This window comes from Cydia splendana, chromosome 11 (assembly GCF_910591565.1).
Source record: "Cydia splendana chromosome 11, ilCydSple1.2, whole genome shotgun sequence".
Classification (NCBI taxonomy): Eukaryota; Metazoa; Arthropoda; class Insecta; order Lepidoptera; family Tortricidae; genus Cydia; species Cydia splendana.
This window is the reverse complement of record NC_085970.1, coordinates 11,756,492-11,777,964: the sequence shown is the minus strand read 5'-3', so window position 1 is coordinate 11,777,964 and position 21,473 is coordinate 11,756,492. Positions and strand designations below refer to the sequence as shown.

Sequence of the window (21,473 nt, the reverse complement as noted above, 5' to 3'; positions counted from 1 at the left end):
ACATTATTGAAGCGCCCGCGAAATGTAAGACAATACTTGTCACCGTGCAAGCTGACACATCTACACAAAGCGCTTCAAGACAATGTTAGGTTTTCTTCGCTTAAAAGCACCTATTGTAGATTCAACATAAATAATTTGGGCTAAGCAGAGCTGCTGTCTGCAAATTAATTAACAATTTTTACCCGATAATTCAAATCCTAAAAAGAAGGCATGGCTTTGGCAGTCTATGATGATCTTGATCATATCCACCCATACACCATAAATAGACCTAAATATTCTTAATATTATGTCCGTTCCATCGTAGTTTGCTTGCGTTATCGTGCGTTAAAAACCTACCCATATTGTTAACTGACTCTCAACAAGGAAGAAACTCAAATACGAAAAAATCCGTAGATTAATTCAACTACTTGATAAATTAAAGGCAAAAAAAGCACATTTTTTTTCTAGTTTATGACCTTGGGTGATACTGGCCCGATTGCTTTAAGCCACTACTAAACTATTGAGCCTTCCTTTCGAAACAAATACTTAGGTATTTTTACTTCAATATTATTTCAACGTAAATAAAATTTTGCTATTAGGCCTGCTAAATACGTAAGGCACAATTTATTCAAATTCGAATTCAAATAAATAATTCGATTATAATTAAATTGAATCCATCGGATTATCACAGGGAGGTTTCGCGTATATATTTGTTGAAACGAGATTAGATTGAAACGATGTTTTTTGAAACGTTTTTTTAGTTTGTATTTGAATTCAATTAAAATTGAATCGATTATCGAAGAGTTCTTGCAAGCTTTAAAGTTATGCATGCGCTGTTCCCCATTTTTTATGAAGAATTATTTCGAATTTGACTTGAACATTTATTCCAGAAAATATTGAAGACAATTATTTCAATAATCACACATTTACTTAGATTAACATAGGTTTAGTCTTGTTTTAATTTGTATTTGACTTTCATGGTTTTTTTTATATCTGTTGTTCATTTCATGGATACTCGTGCAACAAAACCTCATGATAGTCATTGAAACCGAAGAAAAGAAAGAAGAAATAAAGTGAAACGTGAATTTGTATTGTTGTATACATAGGACCCCTGTCCTATGAATACGGCCTCACAATATCAATATCATCAATGTATTCAAACTGAACACGTGTATTGAATACTCGTATGACTTCAAAGATGCAATTCTACTTACCACGACGGTGGAAATTCAAGCGTACAGTCTACGTCAAAGATATGTTTACACTTTTTGTAAAAAAGAGAAAAATGTAAACCATTATTTGAAATCGACAATAACAACCTATTGTTATTGGACACCGCCTTACCACCGTATTGACGCTTGCGACGCCCGAAGCGGCAAATGTGCATAGACACACAAACGGTAGAGTCTGTGTGGAAAGAGGAGAGTCGTGGAATGTATGGGATCCAATACATTCCACGACTCTTCTCTCTCCTCACAGACTCTAGATAAGATATCGTTAGTTTGCCATTTGAATCTCGAAAATTGTCATCAATTAATTTGTAGGTAAATATGTTGTATTAATTTATATCAAAACAACATAAATAGGTTTAAAATAAGTACCTATAACAACGACTTAAAATAACTTGAAAGTTTCCTCATAAAAAGCATGTCTCAAATAAAATAAAATAAAATAAAATAAAGGCCACTCAGTGCGAATTACGGCAAAACTTATGTAACTGTCGACAAATGTAGAAAAAACATTTAGTAAGGCTGACTAAAACCCTCGAGTCACTAATGGCCAAGACGAGAAAAGCTTGATGTATTTTTAGGTGACATATATCTTCGGTATTTTCTAAAAATAACAACTGAGAAGTGTAAGTTAGGTACCTAACTGATGTGACAACAGAAAATGTAATGTTTTCAATATTGCGAAATTCGAAGGGATATTTGCAAAAAAAAACTGTTATTTTAGTATGGAAATAGAAGCTTTTCATTTCCAAAATAAAACTTTCGTAAAACATTTTCAAAAAATTTCTGAGAGCATTTAATTTTTTTGGAGTTTTTCCGCAATTTCTACATCTGTAGTGATATTAGGATGGGAATACGAAACGATGTATTTAGCACAAGTTTTATGACATAGTGTGTAATGCTTCACCCATCTTTAGAAACCCTGGTATACATATGTAAACTTAAAAAAGTTGATCTTATTTTATTTAGATTAAAACTAAAATTTAGATTATATTACACACAATGGTGTAATATAATCTAAATTGGTGACATTCGTTATAATTACAAAATACGATAACGATATACAATCAACAACATTTGACCCGTATTAACTAACATTGCTAAAATAGGTACCTACATACTAACAGGGCAAATTAAATAAAAGCTTGTAATTAAAATACATAAGTGCAAAGATACTTTTCTAAGTAGAAATAAAATAATGATTTCGACTCTTTTAATTAAAGAAACCCCTTTCAACATAAGTTGTCTCGTTTAATAGTTGATGAGAAATATTTAAGTAAGTACCTTTTTATTACATTGTTGTTGTTGTCTGGCTTCAATCTCAAGATCGGTATCTATTTCACGGACAGCTACTTAGTTATGACTTTAGCGTGATTTGGTAAAACGAAATTCAAACATTTGTAAATCTTTGTTATAACATACTCGTTTTTCATTATTTTTCTAAATTAGAAATATATTGAAAAATAATATTTTTACAATGCTACCAACTTTTTTATTAATTTTTTTATTGCACTGGCTTGAATGAGGTGACTGCCGTGAACAAAGATTTCGCCGAATTGAATACCTCCCCCTCCTTTTTGAAGTCGGTTTTAGATAAGATTGATTTTTTTTATAATAGATAGACGTATCTGCTTGATGAAAAAATGGTACAGAAGAAGTTAAATAAGGCGGGAAGTTATTATTGTCACCTGCGGACGGATGGAAGCTTTTTATTATGATTACTTGGGGGTTTTGGACCTTTGAGTGCCTCGTTGACCAAGCAGTGATCTATTGTGACGGCCTTTTAAAGTTCATTACTAATGCCCGTTAAATCCAGTAAATTATTCCAGATTATTTGGGCCATAATGGAAGTCTTGCAGCATGAAGTTGATTTATTTTGTATTATGTTTAAGTTAGTAAAAATGTAATATATAAACTAGTTGTAGTACCATATTGTAGACATATAGTTTCCCTTTTGCTTTTTATATATTGTCCGGACATTTTTCTCTCATTTGTCTGTCATTTGTATCTCCTACATTCGTACGTTCTGGTACGAGTCATGCCTTTAATCGTGTCTCGTTTGTTATCTACTTTAGTTAGAACAATGGATTACACAGAAGTTCTGACATGTCTTCTAATCCTATTAAGGACGTACCTAAGTCTCCAGAGAAATCTGGCTTGTTTACGTGACTCACCTACGTGAAAAGTAACGATGTCACCGGTCAGCTGTTTAATTTTGTGTGCGTATCACACGCATAATATTTTTCGAAATGGGTACTAAAAAAATTTTCTTTAGTCTTTTTTTAGTCTAAGTCCCTTAGGTTAAAAGAGGGGACGCCTTTGCCCAGCAGTGGGACACACAATTCATCATCATCAGAGGCCTTTCCGTCTATTGCAGTTGCAGACGCTTTATGCATTGCTGTTTAAACAACGGGTTTGATGACTGTGAAGGCCGATGCGTGAGCGGCACGACCTCCCACATTTTTGGCAGAGAAAGCTCATGCCATCTGAGGTTCAGTCCCGATTTGCTTTCTGCGAGTGGGTATAATATCAATACAAATTTCATACGTGTTAAAGTAACCCTATGACTGCCTTTCCACTAAGGCGAAGATGAGCGGACATAAGAGGAGACGTAGCTGGATTACAAATAATGCTTTCGGTTGATTTCCGCACATCTCCTCTCATCTCCGCCTCAGTGGATAGGCAGCCTATCTGTTTATCTGTCCTTCTGTTACCTATTCACACTTAAACACGCTAAAATATTTTATGAGGTTTGGTAAAGAGGCAATTTGATTCCCGGGAAAAGACATAGTACTTAAGGTAAACGTACTGGTGGTCGACGCGGTCCCAGTACATGTCATCTTGAAACTTAAGTCATCTTCGAGCAACACGGAAGGGAGGCGGCATTCGCACTATTTCCCCTCTGCCGAGGTACAAGATTAGCGCGTCAATCTAATCTAGCGCGGGTAATAAAACTAGTTGCACTTGGATTTTTCACTAGACCGAGTCCAGACGCGCGCGTGAACACTGCTGCACAAAAATGCCTGTTTGCTCGGTTTTTTGTTATAAAAAGAGGTCGGGGACATCAAATTTACAAAAAGAAAGTGTTACATTTCACATGTAATATTTTTTTTTACATATCATACGTTTAATTACATTCAAACACAATTATTATATTTTAGTCTCATGTAATTGTTGGATTTATCGATTTTGCTCGCTCAGTACAAATTGCGGATCGGTCGAGCGACAAATCCGACTTCTCATCTCTCAGAATACAATAACATACTTCAACGAAAATGTGTTAGTGTGCGTGTTGTGACACTTGTCACTCGTCCGTACACAAAAAGAGATCGAGGTTTGCAAGATTTGTCTTTGACGTGTGTCATTTTCTATGTATTTGTGTCGTCATTACAGATTGGATTTTGTATGTAAGTGTGTGAGAAGTGCGACTGTGCACCTTTCCCCCCGCGAAAAATGGCAGAAAGATTTGTACGGTGAGGTATCGCTTGGGCCCCTCCCTTCCGATGTGTCGGAAGCCGGTGTTGCTCGAAGTAAGTCATTGTCAATAAAGTGACAGCAAGGTGTCATCTATTGGGCATTAGCATGTTGAGCACTAGTACGTTTACCTTATAGTTTTTGTCATAAAAATCACCATTCTACACGGAAGAAGTTGCAAGCAAAAGATAGTTTTTTACTATAATTTTATATGATGGCTATGTCACTTCAGACAAATCTAGATTCCCAATAATAGAACAACGTGAAATTATCTTACTGAGAAGATGTTGCTACCCGAGGCCTGTACGGTTACCATCAGTTTGTCACTGACATAAACGCCGTCGAGAACGTAATTTACTTTCTATACATCTCGCTCGCACTCGCGTATTAGTGCAAACGGGACGTATAGAAAGTAAATTACGTTCTCGACGGCGTTTATATCAGTGACAAACTGATGGTAACCGTACTGAGGCCCTTAATCAAATCAACGTTGGGGGTCGGACGATAGATTGTACTTGTCGTCACCAGACGGCGGTAAGCTGTTTGACACTTATTGATGAATATGTAGATGCCACTGACATGAGGTAATCGCTAAATTGAATTTGGTGGCTGTCTTGTAGTACCCAAATATAATGGAGTTTGAAGCAATGGTGAATAAACTGTTCAGATCAGAATCAGAATCAGAGAGTAATATAAGTAAAGAAAGTGGTAACTCAATTTTCTTACCAAAACGCGCGTTATTTCGTAGTCGATATCTATCGTCATGTAGCGAAATTTATCAGTACTGCTAGTTGACAATAGATGTCTCGACGAACAAAAACTCTAAAGCTCAACAATTTTGCAGCTTAATATTATAACCGGATTAACTGGAAGTCTATTTTCAACCCCTTCTGCTTATAATATTAGTGTTTTAGTAGTAATTTTTTCATCAGAAGCTACACTTGTGACATCTGGTGTCAAGTAGGAGTACTGATAGTTCCACTACTTGACGACTACCTACGAAATAACGCGTTTTGGTATGAAAACATAGATATAAGTACATAAACTATGGATGAGCGCATGCATACGAATTGCCTGTTGCGGTCTTCATGTCAGCAAAAAGGCGCCATCTGTTACACACTGCGTACAACTACGTGAGCTCGACGCTCGACGCTCGACGCGATATCTTTGTACGGGCGTACAAGGCTTGTTAAGTTTATTCGAAAACGATATTTATTGTATTAAAGTGTACGTGTATATTTATTGTATTAAAATGTAGGTGTAATGTGACATTACTACACCTTATAAAACAAAGTACAACGCCGCGTCTGTCTGTTTGATGTATGGAAATCCATACATCAGTTTTACCACTAAATACCACTCTTTCTTTACTTATATTATTCTATGATCAGAAGAGATCAGATATCGTTTCATTATTTTATGGGATAGTCATCAAACGAGGAGACGAGACCGTCATGGGAAACGGTTAGCCCAACGGATATAAGCAACATCAGAGGAGCCACTTATGCGTTGTCGTAGCGCAAAGGAAATACCTCAAGGTGACGATCACTTGCGCTTTGCCATCGAATCGCTTTGTGTCTCTCTATCACTCTTCCATATCAGGGTGACAGTGACAGTTGCGTTTCGTTCGCTACAGAGCGTTAGCGATTGGCATTTTGTCTACGGGGCCAGGTTATCACAAAAAATGATTTAATCATTCCACATTCTGCACGTTCTTGGAAGAAACAAGCGAGACGCATGAATGAGCTTTGATCAGCTGTAACTTAGTGTTAAAAAGAAAACAGTGATGTCGTAAAATAACTTGAGCTGAAAACGGATCGAGCGGCAACGTCCTAAGATGCACCCGCTTTGATTTATGAATCCACCGGGCGTTGACTTAGTTCAAAGGACTATCGTTTGTTCGGTCCCTTAAACGAAGACTGGTCACACCCTGGTTATGATAAGGCACGTAATGTACACAGCATACATTATTGTCATTAATCATTCAATATCTTTACGAAGGTGTCATTCTTTAGTAAACCGTAAAATGGGGTGAGTAGGGTCAAAACTGAAATTCAAACCTCGATAACATTTTATTTTTACATATGAAAACTGAATGGTGTATATAATAAGTGTTCCGGACGTTTGTATTTTAGTTTTTATTTTATTTTGGGTAGTTCCATTTCATAACTTTGACGATAAAGAGGAAAACCCACCTCACCCCGTAGTGCCTCGTATTTGGGGTGAGAGGGGTTTTCATACAAAGGTGATTTTGGAAGATTGTTGGATCGATTTTTTTTATTATGCGTATTACTATAGCTCCATTTTAAATTGGAATACATTATTTTTGTAGCAGTAGCCTTAAAATCCCTTCTCACCCCCCTCTCAAACCTTCTCTCCCCATTCATAACCCACCTCTAACCGCGAAACCTACTCACCCCGTTTTACGGAATGGACTTAAAGCTGCGCATTAGCACATTTATTTGCGTTGTTTTCACCTTTTAACACAGATACAGCAAAAATACCTCCTCCCTTTTAAAGTAACTTAACATTTTAAGCTTTTGCCATTCTAAATACAACTAATCCACTAATACTGTACTTCACTTCTAACATCTTAAATCACGTTTAGGATGTTTCATATAACAAACACAAACAAAAACAGAACTTGGGATATTCTACGCTACAAATAAACCACGTTACATACATAATATTATGAAAACAAGAACGTTATAGCTCCCAGAATAATCGGCGAACATTACCCCTGTATTAGGTACCTACGTTTATATCGTGTGGAACAGAACGAGGAATTATTTAGGCTATGTACTTTTCATTTATTAATCACGTTAATATTTCTAACCATTTTTGAGATAGTTTGTTAAACGTTAGTGCAAAAATCTGTATGTTTCAACCCTAGAAGTAGATCCTATTGATGACATGACGCGTCAATTTCAAATCCAACTAAGTTTGTAGGGTTGTCACTGATATAAAAATATTTAATTTTAATGATTTTGTTTTACTTTTTAATCCAGCTTTACTATTATAATAACTCGATTGTAGATCACTGAGATAGCACTATCCTTATATCCTTTTAGCTCAGTTTCTAGAAATGTTCCACTCTGTATACAGCGGGATTTTTCCACCGATCAAAAATATTGCGCCGTGACGGTTTGCCTAGGCGCCTAAACCAGGCTTATCGCAAATTGGATTAACGGCAGACAGGTTAACTCACTCGTACAGAACAGATGTTCTACTTACTAGACATGCTGAGACAATCTGGGTTAATAGGCTGAGTTAATGTTACGCTTATTTTTTGTCATTTTGTACATAGTACGTAATCCAGGCGTTATCTAGTTGGATGTGGCACGTAAGGTAAGGTTTATTTGTTATACAAGGGGGTAAAGTTGTTGTTTAACCCCTAGTGCTAATATTGATACCCTAGCAAGCGAAAGATTACAAAATTCGAAAAATTTGAATCTTATGCGTTGCGAGGGATTCATGGCAAACTTTGACATTAGGGTTAAACAAATTTTGCCGCCAAGTGAAACACAAAATTTTTCTTCACTTCAACACGAGAAAAACACTAACTCTAAAATACTACAAATCAAATTAAAATGAACGTTATTAAATATTTATCAATCAAAAGTCATCTCTCCCACACTCATTATTGTAAACTTAGGTATACATTTTTAAAAGACGTACACATATTTATTTCTCAAGGTGTCCCGTCCAAATATCCTAGAAAAGAATATTTCACAACCCCTAAAGCGTTTTCCAACGTCTTTATAAAATAATTTTGTTAGCAAAAGGAAATTGTTTACATGAACCTGTCAACACAGCCTGGCTCCCGTCTAGACTTTTAAATGGCGTACCTACGTCATAAATGTGCTTAATATCTTCCAAATATGCTTAAATCATGGAGATGCGACTTTGTGAATATGATTCAAATTTATGTAACTCGAACACGTACCTACGTAGTACGTACAACGTACCACGTACTACGTATTTCGGGATTGGTCCCATAGTAAAAGTTGCTCAGTATATATTCACCCCGTAAATTATTGCAGGTGACAAAAAAACATCCTGTACAAAGCCCAGCTTTTCATCTGACTACATTTAAATTACATTATTAATTATTATTTGTAATAAGCGTGATAGGTACCAAATCGCTGGCCCAATATACAGGGTTCTATGTTACAAGATAGTTGATATTCGACTTAATGTCACTATGATAATGTTCCTGTAATATTGGGCCAGCGAAATGTATTAAAGACTATTGTAAAAGGATAACTTATAGTAGTTTACCTTAAAAGGGCAATGATCGGGTAGTTTACCCTGCTATCTTCTAAAATCAACATAGTAAGCACACTCAACAAATATTGTATCCACTAAAGTGCTGGCCTTAATTAAACGGATACCATTAGAATAGAACAGTAGTTGTAAAATACTCAAGACTTTGTTGGTTCTGTGGGCACGCATCCATACACTGTGCAAATTTTGACCTCCGACGGAATCAAAAAGTATCAAGACCCATCGTTTTACTAGAACCTTTATTCCCTTGTTATTAGAGCTGCAAATATTCGACGTAATTTTATTTACGCAGCCTGAATTTGCTAAATAATTTTTCCAGACGACCAAACTTAGTCGATTCCCAACAGACGCGGTACATAAAATATTTACTTTTAACGCGGTCTCGTAAGTGGTTAATCTATTCAGATGAGGCTAGGACAATGAACCCAAAGTGGCGGAAGTTGACTAAAGAGATTTGGGTGGGAGTTGAGAGGGCTTTAGTGTTTGGGGGTGCTTGTTGCGTGTCGCTAACCCAGCTTCGACGAGTCGAACACTTACGGCCCGATTCGAACTTTAAGATACGTCAATCAATAGATCTAGAAACGATATGGATTAGATGTCTACGAAAACGTTACTTTTGACACTGACACATCTAATCCATATCGTTTCTAGATCTATTGATTGACGTATCTTAAAGTTCGAATCGTGCAGTTAGAAGAATAACGGCCTGATTCAAACTTTAAGATACGTCAAAAATTTCCTAAAGATACGACATGGATCGGATATGTCAGTGTCAAGTGACGTTTCTTCAAAAAAATACATATCCGATCCATGTCGTATCTTTAGCAAATTTTTGATGTATCTCAAAGTTCGAATCAGGCCGTATGTCTACAATAGTCTTTAACACATTGACTGCCAACGTTTTCGTAGCGCTACGTAGTTGGCTGGAATTGGTTCCAGCATTTTCCCGCTTAAGGAAAGCGACTAGGAACAGAGAACTCCCGGTTCCCGGCACTCTATGTGTTAAAATATAATAAGTAGTTACTCTTTTTTGCACACCTCAATAAAAAAGGGGATCAAATCCCAATTTGAAATAGGTTCATAGTTTTTTTTTTCTAATTTTCAAACTATTTTTTCCAAGCATAAGTTAAACCTGCAACCTAGGCTTCAACGGAGTCAATACTCTTAATTAATCAATCGAGATTCTTTCCGAATCTTTCGTTACTGACCAATTCTCGCGCATCTCACGCACGACTTTAATTTCTTTTTGCAGATCAATTTTCAAGATCAAATCCATAAAAAATTGTTAAAGCTGAATCTGGCCCCTGGTTTCTCTAAACATTCGACTCGCCGAATAAAAAATAAGAATACCATTCAGGATATGCTTGCGGTGGGATGATGTTAGAGTATGCGATGTGCGTTGGAATTTTTCCGAGAACGTTGCCGTGTATAAACAGATTCTCTTTTTGTGACGATTTATTAGCATAATATTTATTCAAACGTATCCATCTCGGAGCATTGACACGAACCCCCATTTTTCATACGCTTTTACCTTCGCTCCGCATATTTGTTCGTGTACTCGGATACCCATTTGTTGGTACATACCCAGTAGTATAGGTACTTGATGCAGATATTGTTAGGTACATTTAATTCACGTACACCGGTATCTGCTTGAGCAGAGACTATTGGCATACCTTTTACTGAAATATCCGTACAGACACAGAAACGGAAGACATACGGCGACAATGTATATGACAGTCTACAATGAAGATGATGTGAAAGCGGCCAAAGGACCTACGCAAAAGCGCACCGCCAACAAACTGTCTCACAGTTTGGCGAAACATTACATTAAGGTACTAAAGATTGTATTTTTTCTGTTAAATTTTCAATAAAAAAAAAAAGTAACGAAATCGTGTAAAATTTCATATCAAATTGCTTTCTTTTGCAGAGTATGTATTTAAATACAGTTATATACCTGTTCGATTATGTGTACTAAGCGTATTGTGTAGAGAAGAGAGGTCATAACTACTTATGACATATCTTAAGGGGCCCACTGATTAACAGTCCGCCGGACGGTATCGGCCTGTCAGTTAGAATAAAATTTTGACAGTTCCGAACAACTGATAGGCCGATACCGTCCGGCGGACTGTTAATCAGTGGGCCCCTTTACATAGTAGGTATCTAGGTACATACTTAGACAAATTGTACAATGTCGTAATGGCTCTTCGATCGTCCACCTAAAGTATCAATTTTTTAAAATAGGGCATATCTCTCTTTTTTCTTCATCTTTGTAATCAAAATAAAAGTGCACGGCCCACGCAGCAATCTACTTAGTAAAAAATTTCATGGATGGTTGGTTGAGATTGCTCTGTTCAGTTTTAAATATATTGCGATTTTTCAGGACAAAGAGTAAAGGTTAGATGAAGACGATGAGGTAATGTTGCTTTTCTCAACTTTACTTAACTTTTGCTTTATCTCGATTCGTAGAAACAGTGTCTTTGTAATATATGAGACGGCGAGGTAATTTATAACAGTTATGGAGACAGTAATAACTCATGAGGCTGTCATGTCCCATTCCATTTCGTATAAGAAATTTAAGGAACTGCTTCGTAAGAACATTCTAGTAGTTAGCATTTTTGTTTTGTTAAAAAAACATGTTTATTGTTTGCAGATAGCAACCTAAATAGTATCAGAACTAAAAAATCATAGGTAACCCTCCTTTTGCGTTGCCGTAGTCGGGTAAAAAGAGTCGCAATACTTCCATTATGTAACATATTCTCTAATAAAATATGGTTTGGATATGTATCTTCACGGCAAGTTATGGTTCCCAAGAGCCCGATATGGTTTTGATACGACCTTTAAAATCGCTCAGTAAAAATACAAATGATTTTTCAAAAATGGAAACAAGTAAATGGTAAACACTATCAGTTGTCTCCGGTTGACTGCGCCGAAACAACGGCTGTCAAAGGAAATTCAAACGGCATCAGGGCTGACGTGTCTTCCGGCTCTGTCGGGACGGGGAAAATACTCGTAGTTTCCATCGGGCGACTTAACAAACTGAACAAAACGAACTGGAAATATGTGACGTTCCACGGGAAAAGGTACCTTATGAGGGTTTCTAGTTTCGGTGATATTAAATGTTTTGTAAAGAGGTGAAAAAATGCTCAATTTTTTTTTATTGTGTGATCTGAAACCTTAATGCGTAACGTTTGTTTACCTGTTTTTATTTTTGTTATAAGTTAGTTATAAGCCTAGTAATGTCGTCTCAGAGTTTAGTAGAAAAGGTACCTTATGGAAAAAAGATTGAAAATTCCCAAAAAAACTAGTCAATACGGGAAAAGAAGTTTGGTAGAGAACTGTATTAGCATTCTGCAAAACTAATTTGATAATTTCAGTTCTGGTTGGGGCGCCTCGCAAATATTATAACCGTACATAGACCGACATCACAAATCCAAGTAGACTGCTATTATACCAAAGTTACTCTCGTCAAGTCTTTCTTAACTAGAATAATCTTCATTTGGTTTGGTCGCATGCAGTAAATCAGCCATTGGTTTGCTGAAAAATGCCAATACCCGACGCATTACCTTATGGAATATCTGAGGTCATTGAACCTCAATGCCGCTTATCTTCAATAGCAACCGAAATATATTATTGATAAGAAATAGACGATTTATACCATCTTAACCCCAAAATATTATTAGTTTATCCTAACTGTTCCATCATCATCATGCCTCATCATGTAACTTGACCACAAGGTACCTTTTCATTACATACAAATTATTGGTCTTTTTTAAGATTATTATGACGAAGAACTAATAAAATTGGGGGCAGTTTAATGTAAATTAATATTTTCTATTCATAAAAGATAAACTATAATATGATTGATATTTTGTAGTGATGTATTATTAGATTTATTTCCATAAGGTACCTTTTCGTAAATGTATGGAGCAAATACTGTTATTGTTATGTAAGTTTAAAGTGGCATAAGGGGTTAAATATAGTATTTAGTTGGGGTTTTAGGATTTATTTCATTTGAATGACAGAATTTCTTTCATATGTGCTCAGAAAAATTGATTGTGTGTCACATTAAAAGTAAAAATATTCAATTTTGTGATTTTATATGAAAAAGTCAGAAAATACATTTTCACCTCTAAATCGGTATTGTTTTTTGCTTAAACTGTCTGTCAGTGTCGTTTTCTAATAGATAAAATTTAAATTTTGAGAGCTCATTGCAATCAATCGTGAAAATGAAATAAAACTTTATTTTCAAGAGATTGGTTAGTATACACATAAATCAGTCGATATCAAAAGTTTATATTTGCATTACAGAACAAGTCGCAATATTTTTTTAATCTCAGATATATAAGGCATTATTATTTGTAGTCAACTATGTAACTTACTTCAGGAACATAGTTTTTTAGGCGGCTAAACTTAAAACTTCTCTATCGTAAAGTTGCTCATTTCACAACATTATTTTCAAAAAATCATATCTCTGTAACTACGCAACCTAGAAGGTTGATCTTTTGTGTTATCGATAGGTTATTTATTGTAGATTACTGGGGTATGCATAACTCCATACCCGCCATAAGGTACCTTTGACCGTGGGACGTCACATATATTGGGACTTATTTGCTGAGGAACTTATCAACTTTCGCGACGAAAGGTGTTTTTTTTTTCAACAATAGTCGTTTTTCTATATTCTACCTAACTCTCTACTTTCTAATCTTTTACATGAATAAAATTTTCAAGGTACAAGTATGTAAGAAAAATAAAAGACGTCGGGTGATAAAGCTTCAAACAGACGTCCGCGGGTGGTGTCAAAAGATATGAACTTGAAGCAGACATTTTTAGGCCAATCAAATTAGATCCAAAAAAAGCGATTTGAGGAATTAATTCCCAGCAAGCTAGAAATCATTTTAATACCTTCATTAGGTCCTAAATTCGTATAATCCGAGTTTGCTCCATCCCAGCAGGTGTGGATAAATATTGGGGGCCTTGGGAGATACATTTTACTTTGGATTGACAAAACCACTCGATGTAGAAGGAACCCACCGTCAAAAACAATGTTACTACCAGTATTGTGGATCAGACTCCAGTAAAAAAAAATCGGATTTTGACACAATTTTACAAAAAAAAAGAAATTCAAAGTGGCGGCCATTTTTTACAATCTTTGACTAGGAACTCATATTAAGGTATCTTTCGGATCCTCAGATGTCAATTTTCATCATGATTAGAGCAAATTTTCCGTCGGACGTACTTTTTAAACTACAAGCAAAAAACTGAAAAAGAGCAAAAAAAATTCCACAACTCCTGAAATGGAGCAAACTCGAATTACGCTAATTTAGAACCAAATTAAGGTATTAAGTCGATTTCCAGCTTGCTCGGAATTAATTCCTGGATATATCGATATGGAATATCGAGCAACATTACAATTTTAAATTACAAAGTCAAATAAATTTCGTTTAAAACGTGTCCTAAATATGAATTAGGGGATGAAAGTTGACGAGAAAAGTTTCTGCAACCCACGAGCGCGCTCGATCGCGCAGACGCATCATTTGAAAGTTTAATTTATCGAGTAACTTTTTGGCTAATATAATCATAAAAGATACTGTATAAGCATGAAATACAATACCGCTAAGACCGAGATAGTAATTTTTAAATATGGTAACGGTCCGGAGAGAGTGCCACCGGTATTTCTAAATGGTGAATCAGTGCGGGTTGTAAAACACTTCAAGGAATTGTGACATGACTTCGACATGGAGCGTGAATGAAGGGCCCTGGCAAAACGTACGTAGCAATATGCTGGCGCGTAGGTTCGCTAAGTGCTCTAAGGTTAAGCTTGTGCTATTTCGGGCATATTACCAAAGTTTTTATACTTGCCAACTATGGGCAAAATATACACGAAAAGCCTGTACTACAACACCCTTAGAGTACGGTTTTGCAGTATGTTTGTTGAAGCCAGGGTACCTGACTTCTTTGCCATTATTAGAAATCGAATAGCCTCGTTCTGGAACAGGGTACGCATTTCTAATAAATCTAATACATAATGGGCTAATTACGACTATAAATGAAAACATTTATCAAAATGTGTCTTTGCTGCATTGGTTGTCCGCGCATCATCAACCGAACTGTAAGTAGTTTTTAGCGGTTATTAATTTCCTTATATATTTTTTTTTTACTTTATTTCTTTCTTTATTTTATCTTTTAAATTTATTGTATTTTGTATTTTAAAATTATGTAATGGGTCTATTGCCTGAATAGAGAAAAACATTCATTCATTCATTTATATACGGATCAGACATAGAAGTTTTTGTGGCAAAATAAAGTGATTGACAAAATAAAATATCGATAGGTCTTTTATCGATGTTACCTTAACGTTATTCTTAGATATTTATTACATTTTATAAGAAGATAGCTACTAAGCTACTAACCCTCGACCCGCGCTAATATATCGACAAACAAGTCGGACAAGTAGGTACGAGCAAAATGCGCGATAACTGAAACAAATCAATTTAAAAGTGGAAAAATGACTGTCTTGGGTGAGACTTAAACTCACGACCCCAGGATCGATACTCCAGTGCGCTGCCATCTGAGCCACCAAGACCTCATCCATAGCCAGCAAATCTTTCCACCATATTATAGGTCAAGGGGACCCTTAGCGACATCTACCGCAAGAGTGTTACACTTCTTAAACGGCTACCGGAGTTCCAAGTCATATTGGAAATTCACCAGTTACGATGTGCTATCCATACTAATTTTAATTAATATTAATTTTATTTATTCTAAGCTTAATAGCATCGTTCGCAGACGTTTCTGCTTGTTAAAAATTAAAATTGAAAGAAATCAGTTAGGTAGATGTCATTCTGATATCAGTGTATTTTCGAATTGGCCTGATAGGTTGTTTAACCTACTAAGTACCACGCCGTCTATGTACAAGTCTATGTACGTATATACAAGTAATATAATAACTGACCCGTAAATTGGTAATTCCCGGCCGCCATTTCGCGGTGGGCGCGTTTTACGTGATCATAAAACGAAACGTTTACCTACCTACATTATCGGCTTGCCACAAGTGGTTACTGAAACACTGACATTGTGTCGTATTTTGAGGAAAGGACTTTCGAATGGGGTTGGCAACTGTCAAAACTTTGCATAGATGGCGCCATCATAGCTTGCCCCTTTTTGTATGAGATTTGACTTAAAGGGCTGGCATTGAGGGCATAAAATTCCATTTATTGACAGGATTGGATTGACAGGCTAAGCTATGCTGGAGACATCTGCTACTTAAGTATTTCGACCGGCCAACCCCATTTTGCAAAGTCGGACCTCAGTGCTCTTGGAAAATTTCTTCACAGTCACGTTTTTTTCTCCAGAAAAAGGGGAGTTTGACAACATGAGGTCGGTACGATGAACCAGAGTGCCTTATACGTAATATACCTACGTCATATTTAGTGAACCAAAATACCCACCCATCTCATCACCCAAAATGTCATCTCATCCACGAATTGCCGTTTCCCGGCCTCTACAATAATATTATAGTTTTTTGATATAAATCTGTCTTATTTTCTATATTCTATATTCTTATAAATATTAAAATAAATAAATTATATACGGATAATCTTACATACGTCGATTATCGTTAGCATTTTCTTTTATTTATTTTAAATTCACTGCCGTATTTCATATTGGGGTCGGTACAGGTGTTATCGGAAGCAACTCTCATGTGAATACAGAACTCTTATTTATCACAGTGTGCATGAAAATGGGAAGCCAATAAAAATTTAATTTTCCTTAACCATAAAACTCGCTGTCTTTAATAGAATCTTTATTTTCCTAGCAACATTGTTATGACCGACGATACATATTTCCATGCTTTACGACCGTGTCGAAGGCTGTTTTAGACATTTCAAGTTTATGTGTCAAGGATGGTTTTATTAAAAATGTTTCTTGAGTCACAATGCCTAATGGGCTACGAAGAAAAGAGGAAGTACTTTACGGATTGCATTTTGCGCTTGAATGTCAAGACGTACTTCACTTCAGTGTAAAGATAGACCAAGGGTAGTAGATACCCTTGACAAAGAATAGTGAGAGGCTTTTTATAATTTTATTTGAACGGTACGATGAAATAAAACGAATGCCAAACAGTGTCATAATTTTTCAAAGGCAACTTAAGGATATTTGTACCACATTTGGAGTTTACTGTTAAAAATAAGATGAAAAAGGCATTACTCTGTTATTCTAATTCTCAGTTACAGTATCATCAACTTTAGAATGAACATGTTTTAATTAAAGATAAACAATTTAAGCTAATGTTTAAATAATATATAACATAACATACTTTGAAAAAAAATAACATACCTACAGCTGCAAAATTTAGTTTACTCCCACGCAACTTGCGACCAATTCAATGAATTTAAATACACTTTTTTATTACAAGTATTGTTAGTATTCGCCCTTTGTCCAACTCGCCTATCTCATATATACAAGCAACAAATTTTAATGGCCAATTAGAGATCCAGGGCGTTAACATTAAATTTATTTATTTATATTTAAGGGCTCTAATAAAGAATTAAATTACCTTTAAACCTAGCTTTAGGGGGCAATTAATGACAATCTTGGCTAATTGAAATAAATACGATCACGTTATTTGAGCAGTGTCGAAACTTTTAGTACTTAGTTAGGTTACCTAAGATATTATTGTTGAGTGATTATAAAGAACTCTTTCTTTTTTTATATCTTCATTACAATAATTTAATTATTGCGTACCCTTTGTTTCAGAAGAGTCTCAAGACTATAGTCATAAGTCCAGTGTATACAATAACAAAGAATATCACAATGGTAACCCTCAAAACTCAACAAAACTCTCCCGTCCTTGGCTGGTACTTTGAATGTAGAGGTAAAACCGCCATTGTGCCGTAAGTAACATAATGATTTAGATTTTAATTTATTTATGTTCAGACAGCTTGTGGCGTCGTGACTACATATAATGAAATATTATTAAATTGCACAACGAGACTTAATCGCGAATTTAAGTTTTAAGATTTACCTCCGACGTTCCGACGTTTTAGTCTTCTCCGAGACCAGGGGGACAACGCCGTCCTCGAAACGTCAGAGGTAAATCTTAAAACTTAAATACGCGATTAAGTCCCGTTGTGCAATTTAATAATGTTTAAAAATCGTGAAAGTTTAAATCAGTGTATAATGAAACAATTTTGTAAATCACTAATTTTTAACATAAGTTTAAGTAAATAAATATAAGTAAATTTTAATATAGAAAGTTGTAGAAACAATCAGGAGGTGCCAAGAACAGACAAAACCTACGAGTATTACCTACTGCTCTAGCAAACCCTAAAACCCCGTCATAAGTTAATCGTGTTAGGCCCACTTGCACCATTCCACTAACCCGGGGTTAACCGGTTAAACCTGGAGTTACCACGGTTACCAGTACAATTTGACACTGGGTTGACGGTCAAACCGCTTAACCCCGGGTTAGTGGGATGGAGCAAGTGGGCCTTTAGTGAATTTCCTAACTCTCACATCAAAGAACACCGAGAAACATTTTGTAATTTTTATCCCACAGATTTTAAACAGGGCCCTATTGCATAATAAAATACAAGCTAATAGTCCTAGTATCTATTCATACATGTGGCAGTGCTATAGCTCCCCCACAAAACTGTCCTACAAAAAAAACAATATCCTGTCCTGCGTTGGCTGACAACAGGGTGACCCTCTAGGGCCGGCCATCTTCAGTCTTGCTATTCATCCTATTATTTCGGCACTAAATTCCAAATTCAACGTTTGGTACCTCGACGATGGTAGCCTAGGAGGCGAAGCGAATTTCGTTCTTAATGATCTTTTATCCATCATCAACCAATTCAAATCAATAGGACTAGAACTGAACACAAACAAGTGCGAACTTTATATCAACCCAGACATTTCAGACAAGCTACAAATCAAACAAAATTTTGAAAACATCTGCCCAGGTCTTAAAATCCTGCAAAAAGACTCGCTCTGCCTGCTGGGTGCACCTGTTTTCGAGGAATCATTTAAAGTCAAAAGTTGAAATTTTTTCAGAATTCTCGGGCCGACTCCTCGAAATTAATTCCCACATGGCACTATGTATTCTTCGTTCCTGCCTTTTCGTTCCCAAATTGACGTATTCCCTACGCTGCAGTCCCTTATGGAAGTTTCCAAACATAACCGCATCCATAGACTTAATACTGCACACTCAGCTGGAAAAAATTTTAAATGTCAAAATTAACGATCGCCAATTCCTCCATGCCACCCTACCAATTAGATTCGGAGGACTCGGTATCCGTCAAATTTCAGGTGTCGGCTTACCCGCATTTCTATCCTCAGTACATAGTACGCTCACCCTCATAGGCAAAATCCTTACGCCATCACTCCGTGGTTTCGAGGTAGCGTACTTGTCTGAGGCAGAAGACGCCTGGAAGATGGCCTGCCCTGGAAGAGATCTACCCATAGATAAATCAGTTCAGAGAATCTGGGATCAACCTATCTGCACACAAGTACATTCCCACATCCTAAACTCTTGCCCCACCAGCCAGGAAAAAGCACGCATTCTGGCTGTTTCGGAAAGAGAATCCGGCTCCTGGTTGCATGCTCTCCCCTCCTCCAACTTTGGTACATTGCTCGACAATAATACCCTCAGGCTGGCTGTCGGTCTTCGCCTGGGATCCCACATTGTCTCACCCCATCGCTGCCCCTGCGGAACTTTTGTGGACAGCCTTGGACACCACGGTCTATCATGTCCTAAGAGTGCCGGCCGCCTGTCACGTCATGCCTGCCTCAATGACATCCTCCGTCGGGCCTTCGTCAGCGCCAACGTTCCAGCCATCCTAGAGCCACCTGGCCTCGCGCGTGACGATGGCAAGAGGCCCGACGGAATGACCCTTGTGCCCTGGAGTGTGGGACGGGCCCTTATTTGGGACGCAACGTGTGTGGACACCCTGGCACCGTCCCACCTCGGTTCAACATCATTGAGAGCGGGCGCGGCGGCTGCAGCTGCTGAGGGGGCGAAATGCCGCAAATATATAGCTCTCACTGACCGGCATATATTTGCGGCATTTGCAGTCGAAACTCTGGGACCGTGGTGCCCAGGGGCCCATAAACTAGTTCGGCAAATTTCAAAAAAAATATTCGAGGTCACCGGGGACCGTAGGGCTGGCTCGTTCCTCGCCCAGCGGATCGGCATAGCCATCCAAAGGGGGAACCCAGCCAGCCTTATGGGAACCCTTCCACAGGGTTCGGACCTGGGTGATCTAGCCTAATATATACATATTGGGCTAGGTCACCCACATTATGTTTTATTTATTTTTTTAGGTATTAGTTTTAGTTTTGTAGGTAGTTTTAATTTTAGGTTAATTTTTATTGTAAGTTTGTTATTAATTATGTTTATGGTTTTATTAAATGAAATACCAGCTAATACTATTAGTGATACTGTATGTAAAAGAAAATTAATTTATTTTGCAATAGGCCCCTGGTCAGAAGTCCAGTTGCCCAGAAATACTATCACGGAGGCCAAAAGAGGTTAAGCACCACTTGCACCATCCCACTAACTCGGGGTTAACCGGGTAAACCGTTAACTCAGTGTCAAATTCTACTGGTAACCATTGTAACTCTAGGTTTAACCGGTTAACACCGGGTTAGTGAATGGTGCAAGTGGCTCTAAGTGTGGTAATACAAAAAGGTTAATCCGTTCTCTCTTGGGCCTGAGATTTTAGGGACGAGCAACAGTTGTGTTCGTCGTTAGACCCTTCGCTAATGTAAGATTAAAATGTAAGGCGGCTTATTCCCCTGAAAATGGGTAAACAACTTAGCTACGTTTAAGATTTTCTTTATAAATAATTATGTTTGTGCCAAGATTTAATAACATTACTTACTAGGACCCGCCCCGGCTTCGCACGGATTACACAAAACGTTAACAAATTATACTCCTAAACCTTCCTCAACAATCACTCTATTGATAGGTGAAAACCACATGAAAATCCGTTCATTAATTTTTGAATTTATCGCGAACATACATACACACAAACAGACAGACGCGGCGGGGGACTTTGTTGTATAAGGTGCAGTGATATGTGTAAAATCTAAGAGATCATGCTGTGAATTAAACAGCTAAGATAGATGTCGAATGTCGATGTACGGTTCCGTGCATTATGCAGTAACTTTGATTGTCTTTTGGTTGGTAAAAGTGGATATTTGACAATTCAATTCTTAAAATACATATGGCGCCGTACAGTGTCGTCCTTCAGTTGTCATACTCGGATGCACGTTTTAAGGTGACAGTCCATTTCCAACGACAGCAGCACTACCATTCATCTTACTATGGAAATTGACAATAACACCGACGCGTTCGTACTAGTAGTGCAGCTGCGGTCAGAAATGGAATGTTACGCGTTCGTACCAGTAGTGCAGCTGAAATGGAATGTTAACCTTATTTTAACTGTAGGTATCTGCATAAGATTTTGTTACATCAGAGAAATAGACACGAGGCAAAAACAT

At 37.0% G+C, this 21,473-nt stretch overlaps 1 protein-coding gene across 2 annotated transcripts in view; it reads right to left on the bottom strand.

The window, feature by feature from the left end:
* LOC134794906 (synaptotagmin-10-like) overlaps positions 1-21,473 on the bottom strand; it is a 166,810-nt gene that overhangs the window by 97,536 nt on the left and 47,801 nt on the right. The gene's annotated exons all lie outside the window — the stretch shown is intronic.